We start from the raw sequence: 27111 nt of genomic DNA, 5'->3' as shown, positions 1-27111 counted from the left end.
GGTGCCCCCTGTCTGTAGGTTTCTAGTCTCTGTTTCTTTGTTCAGTGGGTCCTAATTCTTCCACTGTGTAAAGGGGGGCAAAGTGATTGGCCCACTGGAATGTGCCACTTCCCCCACTTCTGGGGGAAGAAATCTTGGAATAGGATTCTAATTGGCCCAGCTTGGATCACAAGGACATCCTTGGACAGATCTTTCCTGGTAGAGGGATTTTTATTATGGTCAAACCAGTCTCATTCCAATGCCTATCTCCAGAGTTGGATAAGTGAGTCTGTTATCAGATAAGAGATGATACTCAGACAAAAGCAATAGCCATTACGTAAGCATTCCACAAGACCTTATACAATCTTCAGTGTTGGCTGGATTTTCATTTAAGCTTCCCAGGGGGAAAACCAAAACAGGAAACATGATTGCTAACATGATTCTCAATTTCTGAAATACAGTAGGAAAGAGAGGGTGGGGAGACAGTAGAAAAGAAGAACCAGTGTTTCAAGGGAAGCCAGCTCAGCATTCCCCTGCACTGATACCAGAGGTACCTCTCACATGCTGGTGTCTGAGCCAGGGAACCATCCTGAATTCAGAATGTAGGATTTTAAGGAGCTCTGGTCCCAAATTCTGGGGTTAGCATTGCATGCCTCTGCACTGAGCAATGACAATTGTTTTCCTTCACCTCTCAGTCTTCTCCTAGATCCTGCTAGGGTCTGGAAAGCCTGCCTTTGCCAGCATTCAGAACTATCTCTGTTGCAAACAGCAACAAAAATAAACAAATGAAACATCCTGATCCCTTACTCCTAGCAGGGAATAGACATCCACATCCCGGACACAGAAATCTGCTCGGAAGGAGCCACTCTGGAATGCTCAGACATGCAAGAGAGGCCCCAAGGATCCAGAGACCTGAGTAACCCCAAGGAAGCCTTGGCCCCTGCTATTTTGAGATGTAACAAAACCGTTCATATCAACCCAAGTGCAAGGATATTCTCCTAGGTTCATGATCACGGAGATGTGGATTAATCTGCGTTCTTCTGCCAGAGAAAACATTAAGTGGCCTTTTGGGAAGCCCACCTGTGTTGTACACGGAGGGCAGTCTGCACTGCTGTTCTCAGGCCTGATAATTCCATGCCAAGCCACAGCCTCACAGGACGTGCATGCATCGGACTTCCTGAGTTGGAGATGCTGCTCCAACACCCTGAGGGCACCGGCTCAGCCAGGCTTGCAGCCCCTCAGCCCTCAGCCTGCCAGTTCTCCTGTTGCCAATACTAACACCACTTAGGGCTTTCCCACCCCAGGCGCCCGGCTTATATGGTTCTTGCTGGCCACTTTGTGACTGTTTTGGAGGACAGGGGTTCCCAGCTCTTTGTATTTGTATTCTTCCCTGAGCTAGCAGGTAAGCCATTTTATCACCCTCGGTGTGCCAAGCAGTAAATGGCATCTCTCTAATTGTTTTATGGGTTGGAAACCATATCAGAAGGTTTATTAGACTCGTGTGCCAAGTTACAGCCCATGGGTGCTGAGTGAGCTCTGAAGTCTGTGTGGGGGCGTGGGTAGGGGTTGGTGTTTAAAGGCTTTGGGAAAGCCATTATTTCTGCCTATCTCAAGCCTTTATCACATATTTCTAATTTCAACAATACATTTGGTTAAGTTACTAGAAGTCTGCCATCTAAGTAAGTGAAACATAACTGTTCTTAAATATATCGAATAGCCTACGAGCCATATGCTCTTGCATCTCTTCCATGACTAGCGGATGTGTTTTTGTTGTTTGAATAGATTAGGGACCCAAATAAACTGTTTCTGTGTCCACAGTGAAGACCATCACCACTGCTTTCATACCACATATTATTTGCAAAAAAAAAAAAAAAAAAAGAGAGAGAGAGAGAGAGAGAGACAGAAAGAGATACACCTGGAGCTTAGCTTTTAGAGGGACAAGTGTGTTCTGTATAGATGCGGAGAGAAGCACAAGCTTCTTTACCCATTATTGCTCAGATGAGCCGCCCGAGTGCTCACATGCTCGGAGGAAGGAGGTAGAGGAGGCTGGGGGGTTGCAGAGGGAGATTCATGCCCAAGCTGGGAGCTGGGGTGGGAGTCATCAAAGGGCGCAGCTTTCCTGGGGCTCCAGACGGCTTCTCATCAAGATGCCCCGGAACGCTCTCAGCTTTGCTTCAGATGTTCCAAGCTCATTTTGGTATGTGCATTAACATCTTCTCTGCCTTCCTCAGGGGACGTGCTTTAAAGAGAGGAGATTGTGAATTTGAAGTTTTGGAGCTCAGCCTGCCAACACTCCTCCAGAGGAAATCGTGGGGCAGAATGACAGGATCACTCCCTAGGGTTTAAGTACAAGGAAACAAACCTTCCTTCCCATCCCACTTCCACCCCCAACATTCATGCACCCTACACACACTCACACACTCACACACTCATACACACGAATTCAGGCAAATTGCTTAATCATCCCAGACTTATTTATTCTCCTGTCAAAGGCAAACAGCAGTGCCCAACTCCATCAGCATGGGAAGGGGGTATGGCAATTAAGTGCAAAATGCCAAGAATGGTGCCTGAGATGTAGTCACCACTCAATCCTTTTTTTTTTTTTAAGAAATATAAGAACATGAAAGACTCCTAACTCTGGGAAATGAACTAGGGGTGGTGGAAGGGGAGGTGGGCGGGGGGTGGGGGGGTGACTGGGTGACGAGCCCTGAGGTGGGCACTTGACGGGATGAGCACTGGGTGTTATTCTGTATGTTGACAAATTGAACACCAATAAAAAATAAGTTTATAAAAAAAAAGAAATATAAATGCATGACTACAAAGTTTAGGAACCAGCTGAGATTGTCCTCTCTCCAGGGAGGTCTCATGATTTTTCCAACTGAAAGGTTGTGTCCATTCTCCAAGGCTCACCTAGCACTTTGCCAGTTCCTGGGCAGACGACAGTCACCACTTATTTTGTATTTGTGATATTTGATGTGTGTGTGTGTGTGTGTGTGTGTGTGTATGAGAGAGAGAGAGAGAGAGAGAATGTGTATGTCCCGGTGTCTATGTGTTCATTGCGTTTATGTCTGTGTTTCTTTTCGGACTTTTTGGTCCTTAAATTTATCTTGCTCCAGACAAGAAATGTGGCTTCATCGCTTTCTCTCTGTGCTGTGTACACAGGATGGATTAATAACTTTGTGACAAGTTTATTTATTTACCACCATGTGAGAGCTATTATTGTGTTCCAGGCTACTTACTAAGTAAGTTACTTTATACATGGTATTTTATTTAATCTCCATAACAGCTCTAGGAGATAGGTTTCATTAACTGCATCCTCCTAATAACGATTTATATAGTCAATCAGACTATAATGACTTAGAATCCCTATTGAGCAGATGACGAAATCAAGGCTCACAGGGCTTAAGTGACTAGTTCCATGTCAGACACCTACACAAGTGGTCGATCTGGGACCTTAACCAGCTGCCTGTGACTCTAGCTCAGGCTCTGAAATCTAATTAACCAATGGCTATCAAAGTGAGGCCTTCAAACCAGCAGCATCAGCATCACATGGGACAAGTGTTAGAAATGCAAATTCTTGGGCTCCTGCCCCAGACCTGTTGTATCAGAAACTCTTACAAAGGTTGTGTAACAAGCCTTTCAGGTGACTCAGATGCATGCTTAGGTTTGAGAACTCCTGCCCTAAACCATCAAACCAGGTCCAGGCCTGGAAGACAGGGCCAGGAGGGTGCAACGTGGGGTAGAGGGGCTCTGGCTCCTGATAGCTTGAGTTTTAAGCCTGGCTCCTCCACTTTATAACCATGTGCCTTTGGCTATGTTAGTCATCATTCCTGTGTTCCAGTTTTTCATGTGTAAAGTAGCCATAAGGACACCATACTCAGGTCACTGTGAGGATGAATGATACTGGTAAAACATTTAACTCAATACCTGGCATGTAGTAGAGACTTGGTAAGTGCTGTTTGTCATGACTATGTTTTAAAGATTTAAGATTACTTTTCCAACATTGCTCTTCAGCATCCAACTCAGAGTTTGAATTGTTATGTTTACTTTTTCTTTTTTTTTTTTTTTGCTTTTTATAAAAGAGAAAATAACTTGGGGTTGGCCTTGCTTAGGCTCCTGAATTTTCCTTCTTGAGCTATGTCAGTTCTAAAGACTGCCACTTGTTTCCTCTCTCCTGAATTGTCCATCAATGCTATTGCAATTGGCAAGACTTCATCCTTTTTTGTGTCTAAGTAATATTCCAAGGTACTTATGTAGCACATCTTCTTTATCTATCTATCTGTGGACACTTGGGTGGCTTCCATGTCTTGGCTATTATAAACAATGCTAAACAAACATAAGGCGGCATGCATCCTTTCAAATTAGTGTTTTTGTTTTCTTTGGGTAAACACCGGTAGTCCAAGCCAGCATTCTTAACCACAACTACCTCAATGAGTTGTTGAGAAAAGAAGGCACAGAATGGTGCCTGGCACATGAATAAATTTATTTATTAAATATTAGTTGAAGCAGTGACTAATACTAATAATAGTAATAATAATAAAAGCAATCAGCAGTGAGACTAATAATGTGGATGGAAGGAGAGTTTTACCATTTGTTGCAGGTGGGATTTAATCTCCTGAGAGCCAGAAATCTTAAAGAGATCTCTGTCTTGCCCATGAGTTCAACCAGCACTTAGACAAGACTTCTCTCTCTCTTCCCCCCTGGTGAACTACTGGTGTCATTAAGAAACAGTTAACACACATCATCTTTCTTAGCTATTTTTGCTGCCTGCCATCTGGAGTGCCTCGGCTCTCTTGGATGTGTTCACACTAAATCAGCAGATGAAAGCATTAACTAATTTCTCCATTTCGGATCTGCTCATTTGGGTTACGATGACCTTTAAAACTAGTGTCATCCACCTCATAACCATGTGCCATATGTTGGATGTCAGATAATAAAGCATATTTAAACTTAGCAGGCTCCGTAACACCTTATGGCTGACTGGCAAGTAATTAATGACTTCCTTACCAGCATCTTCTGGGCTAAGGCTGACAAGGCGTTTTGTTTGCCACTTAGTGTCCGTTTGCATTGGAACCTTTTCAAACATACTCCAGGGAGATTTCATTGTATACTGAGCTTCCCATTCACTCTTGGCATTTGAGGCCAGGACACTTCCTCCCAAGATGCTTATTTCCATGCAGAAAAATATACTAGATGTAGATCGCTCAGTGCTGAGTGTTTTACATAGGTTTTCATGTACTGCTCACAGTCATCTCATAGGACAAGGGTTTTTTGTACCCATTTACATCCATGTAGCAGACAGTGAGCATCAAAGAGGCTGAGCAATTTGCCCAGTTTATGGAAGGGCTTAGATTTGAACCTAGATTGTTGACTTCAAATGCCATGACTTTATTTTCATTTATTTTCTTTCTTTTTTTAAAAATATTTTATTTACTTATTCATGAGAGACACAATGAGAGAGAGAGGCAGAGACACAGGCAGAGGGAGAAGCAGGCTCCTTGCAGGGAGCCCGATGTAGGACTCAGTCCCAGGATCCCAGGATCCCAACCTGAGCCAAAGGTAGATGCTCAGCCACTGAGCCACCCAGGTGCCCCCATTTATTTTTTTTAACTGATATTTGCTATTATGTTAACTGTCTTCTTGTTGTCTTCTTGTTGTCATGCTCAGGGAGTCAAACTCTGCCCTTGTCCATGTCCTAATCAGAATGGGAGGCTTAAACGCTGACAGCCATTCATTCACAACCTCAACCAGTAAGCCATGGCTGAACTCCTCCTTATAAATAATTTATAAGAAATCTTAAATCACACTATTTTATTGACCACATATGAGGAACAAAGATAATCAGTTTACCTTTTCTGAAACTTAGATTTCTAGGGGCTATACGTGATCCCAAGGAAAGTAACTTCCTGTATAGAAGGATTACCTGGGAATGAAGGAAAACCACACATACATTCAGCTGCCCATGGGTTCAGATACTCTATGACTCGAGTTAGACCAATAGAATTGGAATGGGAGAAGATGGAGTGCCTGGGTGGCTCAGCTGGTTAAGTGACCAACTCTTGATTGAGGCTCAGGTCATGATACATAAATACATAAATACATAAATAATTTTTAAAAATACTTATAAAGGGAGAAGAGTAGCACCATGTTCCCAGAATCTCCACAAGTCCAAGTCTTTAACTATGAAGTTAAGCAGGGTTAAAAGGCAACAACCAGGACTCTAAGGATCATAATCTGAGTTCATTTGTAACACAGGGAGGACCTGTTAAGATAAGAGAACATGTGGAGGGGCTAGGGATGAGCAGACTAGCCAAGCAATAAGATGAGTAAGACAGGTCCAGCAATATCCAAGTCACCATCCAAGGAAATGGCACAACCTGGGATGTGTTCCACGATTGTTAATGGCACAAGGATTCCCTTGTTGGGGAGGGTGGCACAGCAATAGTCCCAAATTTGTTCTCAGGTTAGAGATCAATATATGCCCACAGACACAAATTAGTAGAGAAAATATGGCACATATCCCTCTGTTCTGAACTTTCCTTGACCACTTGTAAAAATAAGTTCTATGTTGAAATTAAGAGGAATATAACAAGAAACAGTAACAATATTTGCATTTCAAAGACTTCAAAGTACCTTGGTCATTTCAGTGGGCTGTTTAAGGCTTTGCCACCAGATGTCTCAGACCATGATTTTTCATTTACTCTACAAGAATGATAGACAACCTTGAGGAACCACAATGTCACTCATCTGCCCCTGTAAACCCACCCAAAATTCTGTCAACAAGCTCTGTGGCTTTTTTGTTATAGAATTTGTCACAATCTGCATTTGTCTAGTATGTTGATCTCTTTAGTTCATGGATTTCTTCTTCTAACTAAAGTGTAAGGTCCAGGCATTCAGCGGTCTTGCCTGTTATTATGCATGAGAACAGAAAGAGACCATTTTACCCACACTGTCAGCCTATCTACCCATCCCAGAGTCCAGATAAAGAGGGTCTGCTATAGTTAATCTTCTCAGGTCTAAAAATGACATTGTAATGGCCATGATCAGCAGCAAAGACAATTGGTGAGACATCAGCCAGTGGCTGGGAGTAAAAGATTGAGAAGAGTGACCAAGCATGCAAGATGAAGACTCCCAGGCATACCAACTTCACTTGCTTATAGTTCTCAGTTGGCTTGTCTGAAGATTGACTTAGAGACTAGCTGGGGCAAGGCTTGCTTTAGGAAAGTTTTCTAATACCTGTAGGGAGTACCCTGGGGCAGAAACAGACTGACACTAAGCATTAGCCCAAGAACCTACTGAGATTTGATAGAGTGTAGGGGATGGGAACCTTGAAGGTTGACAGGCCTTGCCTGTTCCACCCTAGACCAGTTCATAAGACGCAATGCCCACCCCACTTCCAGTGAGATCTAGCTTCCTCCCCCTAGGTACATATAAAGTATTTAATTAAATCCAATCACATTGAAATGCTGCATTTGAGATTCCACTTTTCACTTTTTCATTTACTTTCTGGTATAAAGACACCCTGGGTTTTATTTAGGCAGACGTCTAACTAGAAATTGCACTTTTCAGAAAAGATAAAAAATAATGATCATCTAATTCCCTATTTTCTACAGAACCACTTAACTTTCAAGTGTTCAGTACTAATCAATAAAAGCCTTTCATCACAAAACCCAATAAGCAAGATCAAATTCAAGGGAAACGCTCAAAAGAGAGCATGGTTGGCACCCAAACCATTTTGTAAGGTCAGAATCACTTTTCCACATGAAGCTAATTCCTACTTATGGCCCAGAGCCATCCCACCTCCTGCTCTCTGATGTCTTGCTTTCAGAAGTTGAGTCCACTGAGTGTCCTACTGAGAACACAGGGTCTACTATGATTAGTATCTAGTGAAAACCTAAAACTGGAATTGACACCAGATACGTTGTATTACCCGCTTTGTGCCCAAATCAAGGGCTGCTTCTCATTGCAGGCATTAGTTTAGAGAACAAAGGGTATATGAGAAATAATATAAAGATTCGGTCTCTCTGATGATGTTAGGATGGCATTTGGATCAGGAATTTCTGGGCTTGTTCCCACTACCCCTTGCTTTTCCCCCTACCCTCTCCAGGGAAGATGAACACGGGGGAGAACAGGAGAAACAAGAGTGGAAAAGCCTTAATTGGGCACAAGCCCCAAAGCTCAGTACAGAAAATTCTGGTAAACTGAATTGCAGTTCAGGGTCAACATTAGCCTTTCCTACCAAGTTCAATCCTAGCCTTTGACTATTGCCATCCTCCATGGGAAGAAAAGAAAAAAAGGAGTGAGAGAAAAAGCAACTAACAAAAGTAGACCAATCAGTTCCTTGGAATTTGCTAATTGATGTTAGGATTCAACTCTTACTTCTATGAAATAGCTATCCTGTAATATAGGTGGAACTTAATGAATACTTGTTAACATAAGTGGGCAAGTGTGAGAAAAAGAAAGATTGTACAGATACACATACAGTCTTCTCATAGACTATTTTAACCCAAGTTAGAAACACATTACCACAACTAACACATTAATAATTTCTTGAAACATATCCAAAGCACGATTCATTGTTAAATAGAATTTTTTTGCTTTATTTATTTTATGTATTGTATTTAAAAGTTACTATCAAAGGTTGTAGAATTTGGTTCTAAGTAAGAGACCTTATTATCCATGGGTATCAGCAAAAATACACATCGGTAGAAAAATGTTACAATATAAATAGTATCACCAAATGAACAACAGTCCACATTTGAGGGTTAGATGTCAGTATTAATAGTAAACAATATAGATGCTTGAAGAATTTTTTTTAAATGTTTATTTCAAGAGAACTCAGAAATAGGTTATTGACAATTTCAACACAAAATTATTAAAGATTGGGGGCACTTGACGGGATGAGCACTGGGTGTTATACTAAATGTTGGCAAATCGAACTCCAATGAAAAAATATACAAAAAAAATTATTAAAGATTATACTTGTTCCTAGGCTACCTGGAACATTTTTCTTCTTCAAATCAGATCTAGAAATCAAAGTAAAAGAAATCATTCCTCAAAAGCGCTGCTTGTTCAGGAAGATGGCAACAGCCAGTGGCTTTGGATTGTACTCATCCATGTGAAGCCACATGCCACCGAGCAGCTCAGCCTATGCTAAGGAAGCTCTAGGCAGCACTTTAGTGCACCTTCAAGATAACCAAAATATCTCTGATTGAAATCTAACATAAGAACTAAAATCAGTTTGGAGCCACTTGACTGCTTTCCTTCTAGAATCTGAACTTATGAACCAAATAAGCAACAATTTTTCACAAAATTGATATTTCATAAAGGGGAACTCTAGGACTCTAGGAATCCCTCCTGCAAGAAGTTAAAATATGGATCCCTCTTACCTCATTGGCTTATTTGCAGTAGCAAGCTTTAAGTTCTTTAATTAGAAAATTTCACCTCACCAGCCATCCCACGTCCACAGCAGAGGCCAACCAGAGGTCAATCTTCTGACAGATGGCCAATTAAATTGAATCCACTTATTTGTAAAGAGCACCTCTGTTGTCTGGGGTTGAGGACTTTGCCTTGGTCTATCCTCCCAGTCTTCCCGTATGTCACATGTATGTTGGGTGAAAAATAAATGAATGAACAAGTGAATTACCTTAACTTTGGTGAGAAGAGTAAAAGTCATGGAAATAAGTAAAAAACGTGTCCCTTTCTCAGATAGATTTTGGCATTTTACTTTGAGCAAGTTTAGAGCTGGATGGCTTGGTTCTGTAACCGGGCTACACAGTTTCTAACATCCACTATAAAGAACTCTAGTTTTACCAGATCTTATTTTGACTTGAAATGTTTCATGACAGGTTTATGGCATTCATTTCCTCCCCTTGGGTGCCTGGTCCTTATATGTGTTTTCTTCGGAGGATAAATCAACTTGCTGGGGCCAGACAGATGGAGTACCGGGTATGTGACCATAAGAAACGGTCTTCAGCAAACAGACCACGAGGGCTTGTGGCCAACTGTGGAATATCCACTCTGCCAGGTTTTAATGCTAAAAACCACCAGAACACATAAGTAATCAGCTTTTAAAAATAAAGGAGTCTTAATTAAATGATTTCTCAGAGCCTTATTGCTGACACCGTCACTTCTATTTCTAATGGATTTTGAGACTTGTTGTTCAGAAGTTAATCCTGTTAATAAGATTCGATTTTCTTTTTTGCCTTAATAGTGTACTTTGAAATACTTAGGATGAAGCCAGGGCATATGTGGTGTGCAGGACTGCTGGGATTCTGTGTGTAATCTTGGCAAACAAGACTAAGGGGAGAATGAAGAAGAGAATGGAGATAAACATGGGAAAAGGCAACTCCACTGCAATTTGGGAAAGACAATAGGCTGCTATTTCCTTCTGTGGGTCCAGCACAATCCTGTTCAATCTGGGAGGCAAGTGTTACAGCCAACAGCCTTTAACCTGAACGGGACCAGCCAACTCCCTCTAAACAACCTGGCTGCTTAATAACTGCATAAATGGCTGTACATTTGATTAAATAGAAAGACAATTTCCTGGCCTCAAGCAGGCCTGCCTGTTCCCAGATTTTCTTTGGGTGAGATTTCCCTAATGGACTTCAATATTCTTTTGTGTTTAAAATCTTTTTTGTCTACCTTAGAGGTATACAATCTATGGCTCCTGCATAGAATCCTGAAACACATTTGTTTTATCATCCATCACAGACCTACTGTTAAGAACCTACGATTAAGTACCACTGTGCAAGACAGTGGGCAAAGAGCTCAAAAACCAAACAAAATTTTATTTGGCTGCCTGAGAACAGCAACTGAAAGGGAGGGCATGGCATGTGAGGGCTGCTTTAAGTGAAGGCAGTGTGATGTCATAAGGGAGGCCGGCTTTGAGGACGAGTCTATACGGACAGACACAGGATTCATGAAGGGGAGCATCCAGAAAGCAGTCTGAAACTTAATCTAGGGCAAGAGGGTAAATCTCTGGAATGCCAGGCTAAGAAAATATGGCCTTTATTTTGTAGATGTGAGAAATGTTGCATTCTGGGGTCTGGGGGTGGGGCGGGAAGGAGAAGGGGAAATTTATTATCCAAGCTAGTGCTTGAAAGTGTTGAATTAGGGAATATTTTCTTATGCTTTGAAAATATTGTTTCCTAACTTTCCCAGAATTATAATATATCTGGTTATTGTTGATGCTCTACTGAACTGAAAACTTTTATTAGTATTTGTGGTTTCATTTTATAAAATTATCATAACTGATGGATTTACGGTTCTGAAACAGTAACCAAATTTTAATAATGAAGCCATTAATACATACCTTGGCTTGAGGGTATGATATTTGTGACAATGTAATATTTGCTCTGAAAGTAGGAATCCCCAAACTAATATATTTATATCTCCATGTAAGTTGCAGAAATGTCTCCCCAGCTAGCAGCACATTGTGTTGTCTTGACAATCAGAGTTCTTCCACTGATGTTGGTGCTTTCTCCCTCTTTGCAGGAAAAAAAAAAAAAAAAAAAAGATGTTTAAAATATAAAAGAAATTAATTATCAAGGTGATCTTGAGAGACTTAAAAAATAATTTAAGAAGGAATTTCAATTTGAAAAGCTCACAGTTCCTGGTGCTTCTCCACAAAGACTTCAGAGTGTGTACCTGTGTTTCCTAAGACTCACTGCTGCATTTACATTTAAATGAAAATACAGACATACATGTTTGACAAAGACCATATACTTATGCTCCTTAAAACCATTCTTTCAGAAAAGGAACAGAAAACACCCCACTCTGCCAGTGCACCAAGATACCAATTTATTCTTTTTGGAAAAATAGCACATTATGCATCAGTCTGGGATATTTGTTTTATTCATTATTTATTTATATTTAATTTATTCATTATTTTGCCAGATGGACATATATGCTGAGAATGAGGCTCCTGGAGAAATAAATGGCTGAGGTTGTATTCTTTTAATTACTGACGATGAAAGCTGAGAAAACCTCAAGGTTTGTTTTGACTCCACTGCTCCTCTGACTGCCTCCGTTTCTGTTTTCATGAAACTGAGACCCAGATGGTCAGGTGACTTACCCTAAATTGTGCCCCAAGAGACAATACTGGGATTTGGAATTGCATCTCTTGACTCCTCACCAAATGCTCAGTTTTGACTTGTCTCTCGCATGCTCACTTAAAAGACACTTATTGGGACAATATCAATAGCTTTTGGAGAGAATCTTCTTCAGGAAAGGATGTATCCATCCAAGGCCTTCCTGCTTGCTCTAAGCCAACCAGTGTCCTAGGCTGGGGATTACATGGACCGGGGGATGTGAGCCATCAGGACTGATGAAAGAACTAATTCTGAAAAAGTGAGGGTGTGTAACTACTTCCCTGAAGTGTGTTCTTTTGTCCCAACTCTAATTATTTATGCAGGCTATGCCATAAGACCTCTATTATTATCTGTATTTATGTCAAGTGAGACTTGAAGGTATGAGTTGCCTAGTATCTCACAGCCCGTAAGGTTCAGTGCAGAGACTTGACCCCACGTTATTCAGAAATCCAAGTTCACAGTCCCCTTCAGGCTGTGTGAGCTAGCTCTCCGTGCCCAAAGCACTGTAGCCAGGATCCTTGTACACACATCTCCTTCGGCCTCTCCCTCTGCACATCTCGTCCCCTTTGCTTCTGAACTCCGTATCGGTAAAATGCAACAACTGATCAAAGTATAAGGACCACGTATGGCGGTAGAAATACTTGTTTCCACTTAGAACCTCTGGAGTCTTCGATTTCAAGTCTTAGAGCAAGATTGGCAGGCCTTACACGATGATCTCCCTTAAACGACCAAGGCCGCAACGTTGGTATAAACCACTCTGGGAAGCTCCCAGAGCTCAATTACTCTTCTGAGTCAAACGCCAAGCTGCTCTTCTGGAGGGCCTTAATTATGGTCGAGCAACTACTCATTTTCAGCCCTCTGGGGCCAAGTTCACCCAAACGGCTCATTTTTCGAAGATACAGAAATATTTCCATGAGCCTGATTCTCTCAGTTTCGCTTATCCACTTATTTCTCTATTTATTAAAAAGAAGTACAACTGCGTACAGCACGGGGGAGGCAGACGTGCGGATGGGAGGCAGCCGTTGTCTCTAAGGCCCCGTAGACCTGCGACCAGACCCGGAGGCCGGAGCTGGGGCCCCAGCGCGCTCCTCTGTCGAGGGCTGAGCACAGCTGGAGTCTTGGCAGGAGCTGGGATCACACGTCACAGGCAGCGCACACTGAGGCATGGCAGCTCTGCTCTAGAGGAGTGGAGCCTGATAGGAGTTCTGGACAAATCCCCGGAAGGCTGAGACCAGAGAGGAAGAAGGGAGGGAGCCCCCACTGGTCCCACTCCCGGGGTCCTCTCATGCACAGCTGTGCTGTTGCCTTCTGAGCGGTCCTAAAGGCACCACCAGTAAGAGTTTAAAATTCACTATCTGGCAGTCATTTTTCAACTATTTCCCCCAAGGCTGTAAGCTCCACAAAGGCAGAAAGTAAATCCGTCTTGTTCCTTGCCCTGCCCCAAACTTACTACACTGGCTGGCACCTGGCAGGTACGTCCTAGCAGTAATGGTTACAGTTATTACTGAAAGTCTTCCTGTTTTCCATATTCAGATTTCTATGCAGGACTCGCATGACTTTCCAGTTTTGCTGCACTCGACCACCTTGGCTCCTGTGTTTGCATTTAGTTAGATCCTGTAGGTGCTTTTCAGTTTGCACTCATTTTTGTCTCACGGTTCTTAATTTCTACCAGCACCTGATTTTGTTTTCCTGTTCTACACCTCGCATCACCCTCTCTGACCACCCTGCTGTCCTTGTGCAAGTCACGCAAATGTCTGAGCCTCATTTTCTTCCAAAGGTGCTGCGCTGCTGGGTAAACTATCTAAGAAAGTGCATGTAAATTATCCAACAGACCATTCAAGATGTGTTTATTCACTGCCACACCACAAACCTTATGACTAATCGTGGGCTCAGTAAACTCTTCTGATGGGACAAGAGCTGTAGTTACCCTTACCTCAGCCTAGAGAAATGGGGTCATGAGAAATAAACACGAGGGTTGTGTAATTTTTCTGGGTTGTTTATAAAGGTGATTTCCAGAAATGAGGAGCCGCCGTGAACACAAGGCAAAGTAGAGATGTGTACATGCTGAAGTCCACCTGTCCTCAGCTTACAAATGAACAAAAATTTCATTTGCACTTAAGAACAGAAAAGCAGTGCAAAGCTGAAATGTATTTCACTGAGAAAGAGTTTTTAAAAAAAGATATTTGGACAGATGCAGGCATAAGAAAAGCTCATGTTCCCAGTAGCCATGATGCTCTGTGATTCATAAGGTCAGATTTTACAATTACAAATTTTGCATAGGTCACTCTTTTAGCTTAGAAGATCTTTCTTTCTGAGGTGTGCTCTCTCTTCTACCCTAGCTCTGTGTGGCCTGTCACACTCTTTGGGTGCAACATTGCAATTCAGCAGTGTAAGATATTCTAAATTTGACCTAAGCTTTGGCTAAATTAAATGTGCCCTAGCTAACTCCATATCAAAGTTGGTTTTCCATTGCCCCTTTCTAAGATTTGCCACTTTATAGGGAAATGAGTGTATGAATGAGAAAACTCATCTGTATATTGCAAAACGGGCTCACCTCACCTACCTATGTATCTGAACATAATAGATAGCCCTAAGAGCCCATAACAAAAAAGGTAAGTGACATAAAAGGAAGTGTATGGAATCAAATTATATGCAATATGCATAGGCCAATTCAATCCATAGTTGAATAGCTGAATGTGCTTTCTGTAAAGTAGGATTTAGTCAAGCACTACAAACTTTCACTCTTGAAAGATTGGACTAACCATATTGTTGGAAAAAGGGTTTGGCCCTGATGGTGAAAAGGAAGGAGAGGAATTAAGAAAAGTAGAGGTAAGAAAAGATCCCAGTGGAGAGAAAAGTCAATAGTATTCATGGGCAGTGGCTCATCAATCCGCTTTTAGTGCTGCCCTCAGAGTGACCTCCCTTAGTACCTGGTGTCAGCTGTTGAGGCTCCTATTCAGGAACCTTCATTATTCCCCCACAGCCCAGAGGAAAAGAGGAACCTGATGACTTGACAGTCAAGATGCTCTCCAGCCTGCCCCAGGCTCCCTGTCCACGTTTATTTTTCCTCTCCCACTGAAATCCAGTACATAGCCAGTCTTTCTTGAATCTTGGCTCCTATGGAATGGGGTTGCAGGAGCCCACTCAGCTTTCTCTTCTCATACTGGTGTCTAAGCCCTCCTTAGCCATCTGAATCCCTGCCCCAAGGCTCAGAATGGATCCCCTTTAGCTTGAGAAGCTTGCCCTGGACTCTCCCAGTCAAAAGACTGGAACAGCATAGGCTTTACATGTTTGGGAGGCAAAATGGCTAAAAGTCTGAGCTGTGGACTCAGCCACATCTTGGTATCTCCTCCTTTTCTGGGTGTGACTTTGGAATGTTGACTTATCCAGCTTAACCTCAGTTAGCACCTCTTGAATAAGCAGATGATAGTCCCATAATCTCATATCATGGTTGTGAGAATTAAAAGAGATGGTGTAAACAAAGGCTCATGGCCTATGTTCAGTAAAAGGGTTCATAACTCTTTATCCCAGCCTTACATCCTGGTTCCAAACTGAGAAAGTCCACTGATACTTCTGATGATCTCATCAGTGTTAATAAGAAATACAAAGTTAGTGGTTCATGTATCACTCCTTTAAAATACACTTCAAAAAAAATAATAATAATGAAAATAAATAAATAAAATACACTTCAGTGGGACGCCTGGGGGGCTCAGCGGTTGAGCACCTGCCTTCAGCTCGGGACCTGATCCCAGGATCCGGGATCAAGGCCCACATTGAGCTCCCTGCAGGGAGCCTGCTTCTCCCCCTGCCTGTGTCTCTGCCTCTCTCCTTCTGTGTCTCTCATGAATAAATAAATAAAATCTTTAAAAAAATACACTTCAACAAAGATTTCTTTTTGGAGATAAAAGGACAGCATGGGAAGTTTGCTGAAAAGGCAGATTGTTCCCCTGCCTCTGCCTTTCCAGTAATTATATGTATGTAAGCTATAATAGGGAAGGTCCAGGAATTTGTATTTTTTAACAAATACTCCAGTTGATTCCGATGCAGAAGTCTAGGGAACACTTTGACAAACAGGACCTAGCAGAAATAATACTTATTCTAAGATTGGGAATTCAAGCCACTATATATTTTTAAAATATTTTATTCAGTTATTTGAGAGAGAGAGAGACAGAGAGAGAGAGAGAGAGAGCATGTGCAAGTGGGAGGAAGAGGGAGAGAGAATCTGAAGCAGATTCCGTGCTGAGCACAGAGCCCAGTGGGCAGCTCAATCCCACGGCTGCAAGATCATGGCCTGAGCCTGTATCAAGAGTCAGACACAACCAACTGAGCCACCCGGGTGCCCCTTAAGCCACTAATTTAGGATTGCTTGACACATATACTTTTTATTTTCATACCATGCCTTTGCATGTGTGTGTCATTGTATTGATGTGTAAATCATATAGAAATACACAAATGTAATATTTTAAATATATATTTAATTATGCGTGTGTATATGTGTCTAACCACTACTCAGATCAAGACATAGACCATTCCACTAATCCAAAAAAAAAAAAAAAGTCCTTACGCCTTTTCCCAGTAATATCCACCCAGAGCTAACCACTATTTTTATATTTATCACCATAGCCTAGTTTTTTACTTGTTATCAAACTTCATATAAACGGGATAATATATTATGTATTCTCAATATTACATTTATGGGGTTCACCCATGATGTAGTGACATGATACACATTAAATCTCTCAAACATGCTCTCTCCCTTTTCCCCAATGAAAGCTACCTTCCTCAGCAATGTCTGGAATTGCCTGGAGGGATCGACCTTTCTGATTCTTGAAAACCACAGCACACAGCCCACAAGTTCCAAGCTGACTCACTGAACAAGTTTCAGATGTGACCTTTTTGAAATGATGCCTCTTCTGACACAAGCACATGTTCTCCTATCCAGGCCAATACTTTACATTCAATCCTGAAAGTAGGCACGAAGGGGAATACATGTCCTGGGCACCATCTATAATTAAAGATGACATTTTTCTGGACTTGGAAAATAAACAACAACCTGCTGAATGAATCAGGGCAGAGAGTACCACTGATAAAATCAGCAAAAAGGAGCAGCCCCTTTTCAAATCATATACCCTTTGAATTACATTAGCAATTTAGTATGTCGTCTGTTATTCAGCCAATTTTATAGAAATTATAGAGAGATTCATTCCTAATTAAGAATAATCTGATGGCTGGGCTTGACCCAGTTAAATTCTTATCTTTATGACATCAATCTTTTATAATGCTTCCAGAAGCCTTGGCAAAGGCTCCAATTTTATAAGTAAAAATTAATTAATTGGGACATTAAATTTGAAAGATGCTTTTATCTTTTCCCTGGTTCATGCCTTCACAACAGAATGCAATAATTAACAGTTTTATTCAAATATATAAAATAATTCCTTGAAGATTTCTAACCACTTCAAGTACTCCAAGTATCAAGTGATATAATGTTGAGATATCAAGATACAAAGGAAAGTGGATCTTTTGCAGATGTTTTATGGAGAGGGATCTCTCTGGTTATCACTTAAACTGGGGTAGAGAGTAGGTGGCCTGATGTGAAGTTGACTTGGGACCAAATTATACTGAAAAATAAAATCCAACGTGATTTTTTTTTAAAGATTTTATTTATTTATTCATGAGAGACACAGAGAGGGAGAGAGAGAGGCAGAGACACAGGCAGAGGGAGAAGCAGGCTCCACGCAGGGAGCCCGACGTGGGACTCCATCCCGGGTCTCCAGGATCACGCCCTGGGCTGAAGGCGGTGCTAAACCTCTGAGCCACCCGGGCTGCCCAATTTTGTTGTTGTTGTTTTGGTTTGTTTGTTTGTTGTTTTTTTAAAAGATTTTTTTGTTGTTGTTTTCACTGAGGATTTTCAAAGCTTTTTCTCTGGAAAATCTTCCTACCTAAACTCACCTGATATGACTACCCATCAAATAAATTCTTAACTTGCCTCTTAAAATTATGATCTGAATCTACTGTCACAAAACTAGTATTGGATTTGCTTATCTGTAGAGGTTCCCTTGGTTTATTTGCCTGTTCATTGGTTCATCACTACTTCCTCAAGTGTGGCACATTGGGAAGAGAGCAGTTAAGAAGATGATACAAACTCCAAGCGGCCAACAAGGACTCCTAGTGGACTGAGTAACCGCCTCTGAAGGGTTTGGTTGGCCAGTCTAAAAAGAGGCCTCAAATGGTGTGCCCCAGCACTCTGGCCTGTCTGAAAGTTTTATTAAAAACTTGGGAGCAGCTGGGGTGAATGAGCTGATCCTTTCAAATGAACTGGCTTATTCAGATACCATGAAATGAATAATAACAAGACACCGAGTGGACAGGAGGAAGCCAGCTTATCTGCCAGAGAAGGGATGCTGGCAGGCTTTGCAGGGCACCTTTTCACAGATCCTATTCTTTTTCTCACCCCCAAAAGGGAAAAGGTGGGTTGGGAGGAAGATCTCTTGCTCCAGATCACACAAAAGTACTTATTAGAGCTGACGGCCTTTTCAGGTCTGCGGGCCACAGGTTCTTAGACACACCTCTCATTGATGGGTGGGGTCTATGTCCTTGGCCCTGGACTCTGGATCAAACTTTGGGATCTGTCAGTCGATGGAGAATGTTGGAGGTGGTGCAGGTCTGATTAGGAAAGGCCATGCACATTCTCTCTGGTCCCATTGGGTTACTTGCTCTTGGAACCCAGCCATCATGCTGTGACAGAGGTAAAGCCCATGGAGAGACACACATTGAGCGAGGCCAGAGCCCTGGCCCTGACCGACAGTCCCAGCTGCTTTCTTGGCTAACGGTACCAACCTGCCAGTTGTGTGAGCCAGCTGTCCTGAAGGTGGGTGCTCCATTTGTTCATAGAATTTGCCCTGCTGTAGGCATATAGAAATCCTGAGTGTTCACTGTCAACTGCATGAGGTTGAGCTATAGGCCAACAGGGTTGGGGCCTGTAATTTAGATTTGTCAGTTGAATCCACATTGTAATGGGTTCACTTGAGTGACCCAGCTGCTCCAAAGCATTTCTGATTGAAGTCAACTGAAGAATAAGTTCAGCAGAAAGTACACACATGTCTTTAAATGCACAGAGAGCAAAACCCATCTGATCCCAACCATAGCCAGCATAGTATGCTCAGTTTAGGGAGCCATCATCAGGAAAACCAGTGAAAAAGCTGACCAGTATCCTGGAGAAATCGAATGAATGGTGAATGATCTGTAGATAGTGTCCTGTGTAGAGGAGATGGTGTTACTATTACCATCCAGTGAGCCAGAACCACGGAAGTGTGGACCAGAGGTTAAGGATAATTACCAAGAATGAGGACAAAAATGCAGTGACCAGGATCCCTGGGTGGCGCAGCGGTTTGGCGCCTGCCTTTGGCCCAGGGCGTGATCCTGGAGACCCAGGATCCAATCCCACGTCGGGCTCCCGGTGCATGGAGCCTGCTTCTCCCTCTGCCTATGTCTCTGCCTCTCTCTCTCTCTCTGTGTGACTATCATAAATAAACAAATATTAAAAAAAAATGCAGTGACCGTGCAAGGTTAGAACATCCACTTTGAAGCTGGATGACTAGCTGATCATCCTAGCTGTGTGGTTTCTTGAGAGTCCTGCACACCCAGACTGTGAGCCTGGTTATAAAAGGAAAGGGAACATCTCTACCTCCCTCGTAGTTTTATGGATACAACGTTAGGATTATTGAAGATAACTTATATAAAAGCACTGTGCACAGAAGACCCTCAATACCTATTTGCTATTAAACTCAGGAGTTTGGATGTTGGCTTTATTTTAAGGGAATGTCCAGGGGCTCCTGGATAAGGCTCAGTTGGATAAGCATCTGACCCTTGATTTCAGCTCAAGTCATGATCTTAGGGCTCTGAGCTCAGCAGGGAGTCTGCTTGAGAGTCTCTTTCTGTCCATCTGACTCTCCTCTCTTTCTCTCTCTCAAAATAAATTTAAAAAACTCTTTTAAAATTTTTAAAAATAAAAGGAAGTATCTGTCAATGGAATGCTTTACCTTAGAAAACAGCAAGTCTTTAGTCTTCTTTCAAGGGCTGGATGATTACTCATGAGATATATTAGAGAACATTTTGCCGTATGTGGGAGGCTGGCCACAGTGTTCTCTACGTTCCCTTTGGTCCCTAAGGGATTACACTCAGCTTCCTTCTGCAGCTCCAGTGCTGCCTCCCCCATCCTAGAAGCTCGGTGTGGCCCAAATCTCAATAAGCATTAGCATTGCTTTAGCATAGGACAAAATCCTCATGAGTTCATTGGCCAGCAGGCCATTCACATTCAGACTTTGAAGTTGTGCATTCAGCAATCCTCTCTCCCCTCCACCATCGGTATAGAGCATCTTGGTTGAGACTTAAAATATTTTCAAAATTCATGTATGCAGAAAATGTTGTCTATCAGACAAATGTCTGTACATGAAAGGAACTATGAACATTTAATATTCTACACCAAATGTTGAAACCAAAATCCAAGGGCATTTTGTTCTTTGAATCGGAGATGTTGTCATGTCTCTTCTCCCCTCTTCTACTTTTGTGTTGAGAGTTACTGTTAAATAGGGAGCAGGAGCTGTTTGTATGAGGATTTAGTTTAAATTTCAGCTTCCTCCCTCCCTAGCCCTGCAACCTTGAGTAAGTCACTTAACCTCTTGGAACTTGAGTCTCCACATACAAAATGAAAGTAATAGTAGTCACTTCTCAGGGATGTTGGGAGAATTAAATAAGATAAAATGTGTGCTGGTGCCTGGGGCTAGTAGAAATTAATACATATTAGTGTCTTAATTTTTTTCCCACTGGTTTATTTCTTTGAACTGTTTCCACAAAACTGGGAAAGAAGCATCATTTTTTCCTGTCTTTCTCTCTCTCCCTAAGACAGACATCTGGTTTGTGCTTTATCAGAAGAAATGGCATTTAGGGGTTTGAATCCTTACAGAGGAGGGAAATGCAACTCCTTGCACTTGCATTATTTTTTGTTTCTTTTTAATTTCTGTCTTGGATGCTATGGCTACCCATCTCAAGGCGCATTCTCTCTGAGCCCCTTGATATCAGAACCCCAATTTTTGGTGGGGTAAGTTGCCTTGTTGGGAAAAAAAGAGGGCTATCTTTCTCATCCTCCCTTTTATCCTTTTATCCAAGCGCTGCCCTATGTTTATATTCTGGTCCAAGAGGTGTTTGCAGAAACGGTGTAGACTGTTTCATATTTAAAGAGAGCCAAATCAGCTGGGGGATGCCTCCAGTTTGCTTTCCTTGCCTGTCTTCTTTCTTTCCACCTGAACCTTGACCTTGCCAGCTATAGCACCAATATATCAATCTTGGATCATAAAGTAACTTTGAAGACATGATGGAGAAGAAAGATAGGACCCTGGGTCTCTGTATCCCCAAAGGAAGAATCCACCAATCTTCTCAGTCTTCATACTTCTTTCACTTGGGAGAGAAATAAGACTGTATCTTGGGTTCAGCCACTGCTGATGTTTTTCCCTCTTGTTTGTAGCCGACTCTAATGAAACACAGTGTGTATGTGTGTGAGGGGGTGTTTCAGGGAGAAGACTGTTGGAAGTAAAGGTTCTTGATCCATTCTCCCTCTGAAGGACTCAGGCAGTGTCCTCATAGGAGGTGACACCGGTGGGAGTAGTGGTGGAAGTATAGTTCTGTGTCATAGAGCAGAACAATCTGGGGGAAGCAAACAATTCATATATTCATCAAGAATTGTCGCAGGGTATGGAGATCCCTGTGGACGTTACCAGTGTGTAGATCTGGAGCAATTATTCTAGCTTGGGTTGAGGAAAGGGGCTCAAGGAAGGCCTTGAAAGGAAGGTGCCTGTGCTTGGTAGGGAGGGATAATGGGCTTTGGCCACAGGAAGGAGGGACCTGCCTCGCAAGGTCTGCAGGACTGGCTGACGCTCCCCACACCCCGTGGCTGAGTACCATGTCATCCATCATTCATGACTTCTCCCTAGCCTTGACCTTTGGTCACATCTGCCACAATTTAAATCTGACCCAAAGGCCACTCAAAAGCCCAGCCACTCAGTCAGTGTTGGATATAGAAAGTCAACACTTTTGGAAATCTGCAGGTAGTAATTAGCAGTTTAATCTCAACAGCCTTGTGATTTGGGAAGCACTCTTCCATGTAACTGGCGAATGAGCTGGAGAATTGCTCCCATCCATCCCGTTGTGGGTAGGGGCAAATGCTTAGGGCATTGTGTCTAGGCAGCAGCTCCAAGTGGCCTGCCAAGATGGCAGCCCAGCTCTTAGCAGGCAGAGAGAGTTTGAACCTCACTGTGCAGAGGGCTAGGGCCCTGGGAGGTACAAAAATGAGTTGAGTAGGTTAGGTAATCGGGCAAGATTGTATCAGTTCTTGAAGACATAATCGATGTAATTTTTACTGCTTGCCTATAGGGAATGAACAGAAACATCGGAGGGATAAGGAGTTAAGATTGACATTTTTCAAGCACCTACTGTACTCAAGAACCACTATACTTGTTCTTTGTCTTACTGAATTTTCACATTAACACTTTAAGGGGTGTTTTGGAACCCACATTATGTAAATGAGAATAGAAGGAGCGTCAACAATTAGGAAAGTTTATCCAGGGCCACACAGGCAACAAAGGATTCAGGGTTCCACTTCAGTCCACCCAACCTCCTTTGCCCAAAACCCACACCATCCCCTCACACCAGAGCACATCCCATATCAGGCTCCATTTTGAACAGACTCCATGAAGTAGAGAGACCACACTTTTACGAGTGAAGACAGGATGGGGCGGAGGCTAATAATGATGATGGAGCAGCTGTGTTTCTTGGAGTTTCTGTACCATGAGCTGTGGAGATTTTCCCTGGTGGAGAACAGCTACCTGACAAGATATGTTTACCGGAGATGTTTTATATTCCCTTCCCAAAGGGACAAATGTAGCTTCTGGTCTCTAACTAGGAGAAATAATTATGTGTGTTTCCTATTTGTCCTCTACCCAATAACGTTTGCCAAGCTGTTTGCTAATTACCCCAGAAACAACAGGTCCTCAACAGAAACTAAAGAGTGATGTATTATCTAGGTAGCTTTTCACTCACACACTCTGGGTTAGAGCAGAAAAGAGAAACATGCTGTATATCCTCAGTTAATGGGCAACCAAACAGATGACTTGGCAGAGAACAGGAGAAAGGACAAAAAATATCCTCTCTATGCCACAGGAAATACATAAACCAAAACAAAACTCAGTATCACTGTCAAATGCTCTTGGGTGCTCCCCTGAAGGGACAAACTCACACTCCAGGTTTGGCTATGTTATAAACTTGAAAGCTTTCTTTCCTTTGCCCCTAAATTATCCAGAGCTATTTCATCTCTCTTCCTCAGAAGAATCTTGACAACCCCTTTGGCACCCGGGAGACGGCTGGGTACAGCAGGAAGAACACGGAATTTGAAATCATTAGACAGGAGATTAGATCTGGCCTTGCCTCTTACTACCTGTGTAACCTCAGGCATCCTTAGGAGTCTTACAAGACTGTTGAGAGGAACAAACAAGAAATGTGTACGTGTAAGCATTTTGCAAACTCTCAGGTGCTCTATAATTTAGAAGAGAGGAAGCAAACATCGGGGCATATCATTAAGGTATAGAGAGTGAATGAAAGTCACCAAAGAATGTTAATCATATTCCCCATACATTGAGCACCCACTAATTGCCAGGTGTTGTGCCAAAATCTTTACCTCTTTCCAGGGAGGTGTACTTCATGCCCATTTCACAGATAAAGAGGCTGCCACTCAGATAAGGTGATTTACTCATGGTTACGGGCTGGTAAATGGCAGTGGAGGTTAAGATGCTATTGGGTCTGACCCCAAGGTCCAAGCACTTTCCACTATACCACATTAGCTTTTTCATCAAAATTCAAATAAAAACTCGATGTTAGCTGACACCAGTGACATATTATGAAATAAATATAGTTGGGTGCCATTGGCGATGCTCAACAGCTGGCTCATGTCCTGACTGCACATCAGCTTAGGATTGATCGCTCTCAATTTGTCTGTCTCCTCTCTTAGTGCCACTCTTTGGAGTGAGGTCACCTCTGCTCTCGGGACACAGAAGGAAACTAACAAGCACATTGGAGAAAGAAGGCAACTTTTGCTTGAATTCTGAACTTTTCTTTTCCCCACATGCTTTGCAAATTGTTCCACTAAAATTTTCAGGTTTAAAATGCACCAAATTTATACAGACAGTATACATGAGTACATACAGAAATTGGTGAATTTTGAGTCAGGTCTGCAGACTGGTTATTGTGTTGTGCCAACATCAATTTCCTGGTTTAAACAATGCACAGTGGGTCTATAAGATGCCACCATTGGAGGGAAATCTGAGAGATGAGTGCATCAGACCACTCTGTGCTGTTTTTTTGTTTTGTTTTGTTTTGTTTTAAGATTGTATTTGTTTATTCATGAGAGACACACAGAGAGAGGCAGGGGCACAGGCAGAGGGAGAAGCAGGCTCCATGCAGGGAGCCCGACGTGGGACTCGATCCTGGGACTCCAGGCAGATGCTTAACCTCTGAGCCACCCAGGGGTCTCATGTAGTGTTTTTTGAACCCAGTATGTCCTCTTGCATTGCATGTTGCCTTTCCCGCCTTGTTCTTATCTGAGTGCCCCACCCCCCTTCGCCACTCTCATAATACCCCATATTAACCTTGATCTTGGCACTTAAAGCCTGCTTGAATTTCTTCCATCATCTTTTAGACTCTATTGCTAGACTCTGGACTCCTAGAAGACAGGAATATTTCCTTTATGTCGCTGTATCCCGGGAAACTGTATGGAGTCTGGTCCATAAATTTTTGCTGAGTATATAGAAGAATAGATGAGTAGGCTCTAATATAGTTAGCTTGCTCTTAAGAAACCAATAGATAACTCACCAGGGAGACACAGGGTAATGTTGCTATAGTTTCAGGGACTGCCACACGATGCCCAGGCTGTTCCCAGAGGCCCCCTTCTGCAGGTCATTTCACTTACCTGGTGTGTCAGGTGCATAATGGGAAGTACAAATGGTAGGAGCCGAGAGTAAGTAAAAAGCCTTTCTCACACACATAGTTCCACCAGAGATTTGTGCAGCAATTTTCGAAGTGAAATAGAAGGGGAAAATTGATGAGATAAAATATAAAATCAGAGGGGAAAAAAGTTTCCCTTTGTATCATATGGACTCTTGCAGTTACCGTTATTGCAAAATGAATGTTCCTATTTTCTCGGAAGAGTCACGTGGCACTAGGCATGTCACCAAGGTGCAATTTGATCAGCATTAAGTGATGCTGTAGAGTTGGGGGTTCAGAATGGAATTTTAGCAGAAACAATAAAACAGTTGTGATGGACCTCTTCTAACTTCATGAAGGGAAATGTTGGTCCTGGAGTTGAAAATATGACTCCTGGCTTATCATTGCACAGTTATATAGATTCCTACTGATTAGAATAAGCTCCAGACCAGTTGATGAGTCTCAGGTACATTCTACACTATATTTTTACTGTTCTTCAGTAATTCTCAGGCACATTTGGCTTACCTTTTTTCTTTTCAAATATTAACTCTAAAATCATAATGCTCCTGTTTTGGCAGGCAGAAATCTTGATGTACTTGGTCATTGCCTACCCATATGTATTAAAAGTTGCAGAATGAGGATCAATAGCTTAGGAGATCCCCATTGCAATAATGCCATACTCTTTCAAGAAATACCATATCATTCATGGCCTTGGTATGGGAAAGACCAGATATCAACAGCTCTGAATTGAAAAGGGAAGTTGAAAATTTTTACTTTGAATGTGAAGGAGTTTTATTAATACCTTAATCAATTATTTTCACTTTTTTCAAATAAATGCACAAGAGTCATATGTGACAAAAGCTTATGTCTAAGTAAGTCTAAAGGAGCTCTTTCAATGAGTTTTTAAAAATGAGTTTTTTAAAAAAAAACTCAGAGTGATAAGAAATTACTGTGTCATAGTTTAATTGGAAGCAGTTCTTCTTTTTTAGTGGTGCATATAAAATGATATAACTTAAAATTGATAGTTTCAGGATACAATGAGGTAAACTGTGGTTTGAGTACAAGTGTCAGAATTCAAGTTTATAAAACATATTCCCAAATTAATTATGTAAAACCAATTAGAGGAGTGACCTTTCTGCAAGCAATTACTGTCAATATCCAATATTTAGAAAGAGAAAATTTTTTGAAGTTTCATTTCATTGAAAATAGAAATTCAAATGATATATGGCAAGAGTGAGAATTACCCATGTTACATTGAAGATCCCAATAAAAAGTTAATAATAGCTTAGTAAGTGCTTCTCTTGAGTCTCCTGACCCCAGGGATCCAGCCCACTGCTGGAAGAAGTAGCATACAGCTCCATCAACTAGGATTTCCTTTTATTATTATTATTATTATTATTATTATTATTATTATCATCATCATCATCATCATCATCATCATTACTTTTTCTTATTTCAATTCCAAAATAGGTAACTTACGATTTTATATTCGTTTCAGTTGTACAATATAGTGATTCAACAATTCTGTACATTATTCAGTACTTATAACGAGGATTGTCTTTGAATCCAATCTTAAAGTTTCAAAAGTAGAAGAGCTCCTAAACAGAGATCTCCATTTACAGATAAAGCAATTTTCTCAAGGTTGGTTGTTATGCTTAAGTCACTTGTAAGGCTATGTTTACCTGCCAGAAACATGAAAGGAAAATATACATTAAAAAGTAAGATAGGGGCACCTGGGTGGCACAGTCCATTAAGGGTCTGACTCTTGATTTTGGCTCCGGTGGTGATCTCAGGATTGTGAGGTCAGGCCCTGCATGGGTCTCTCTGCTCAGTGTGGAGCCTGCTTGGGTTTCTCGCTCCCTCACTTATACACACACACACACTCTCTCTCTCTATCTCTCTCTCTTTCTCTCTCTCTCAAATAAATAAATAAATAAATAAATCGTTTTAAAAAAAGTAACAAATACTAACTGGATCATGATCGTCAAAAGACCTCAGTCCATTTCAACATCCA

Source organism: Canis lupus, chromosome 5 (assembly GCF_011100685.1).
Source record: "Canis lupus familiaris isolate Mischka breed German Shepherd chromosome 5, alternate assembly UU_Cfam_GSD_1.0, whole genome shotgun sequence".
NCBI lineage: Eukaryota > Metazoa > Chordata > Mammalia > Carnivora > Canidae > Canis > Canis lupus.
This window is presented reverse-complemented; position numbering follows the sequence as displayed.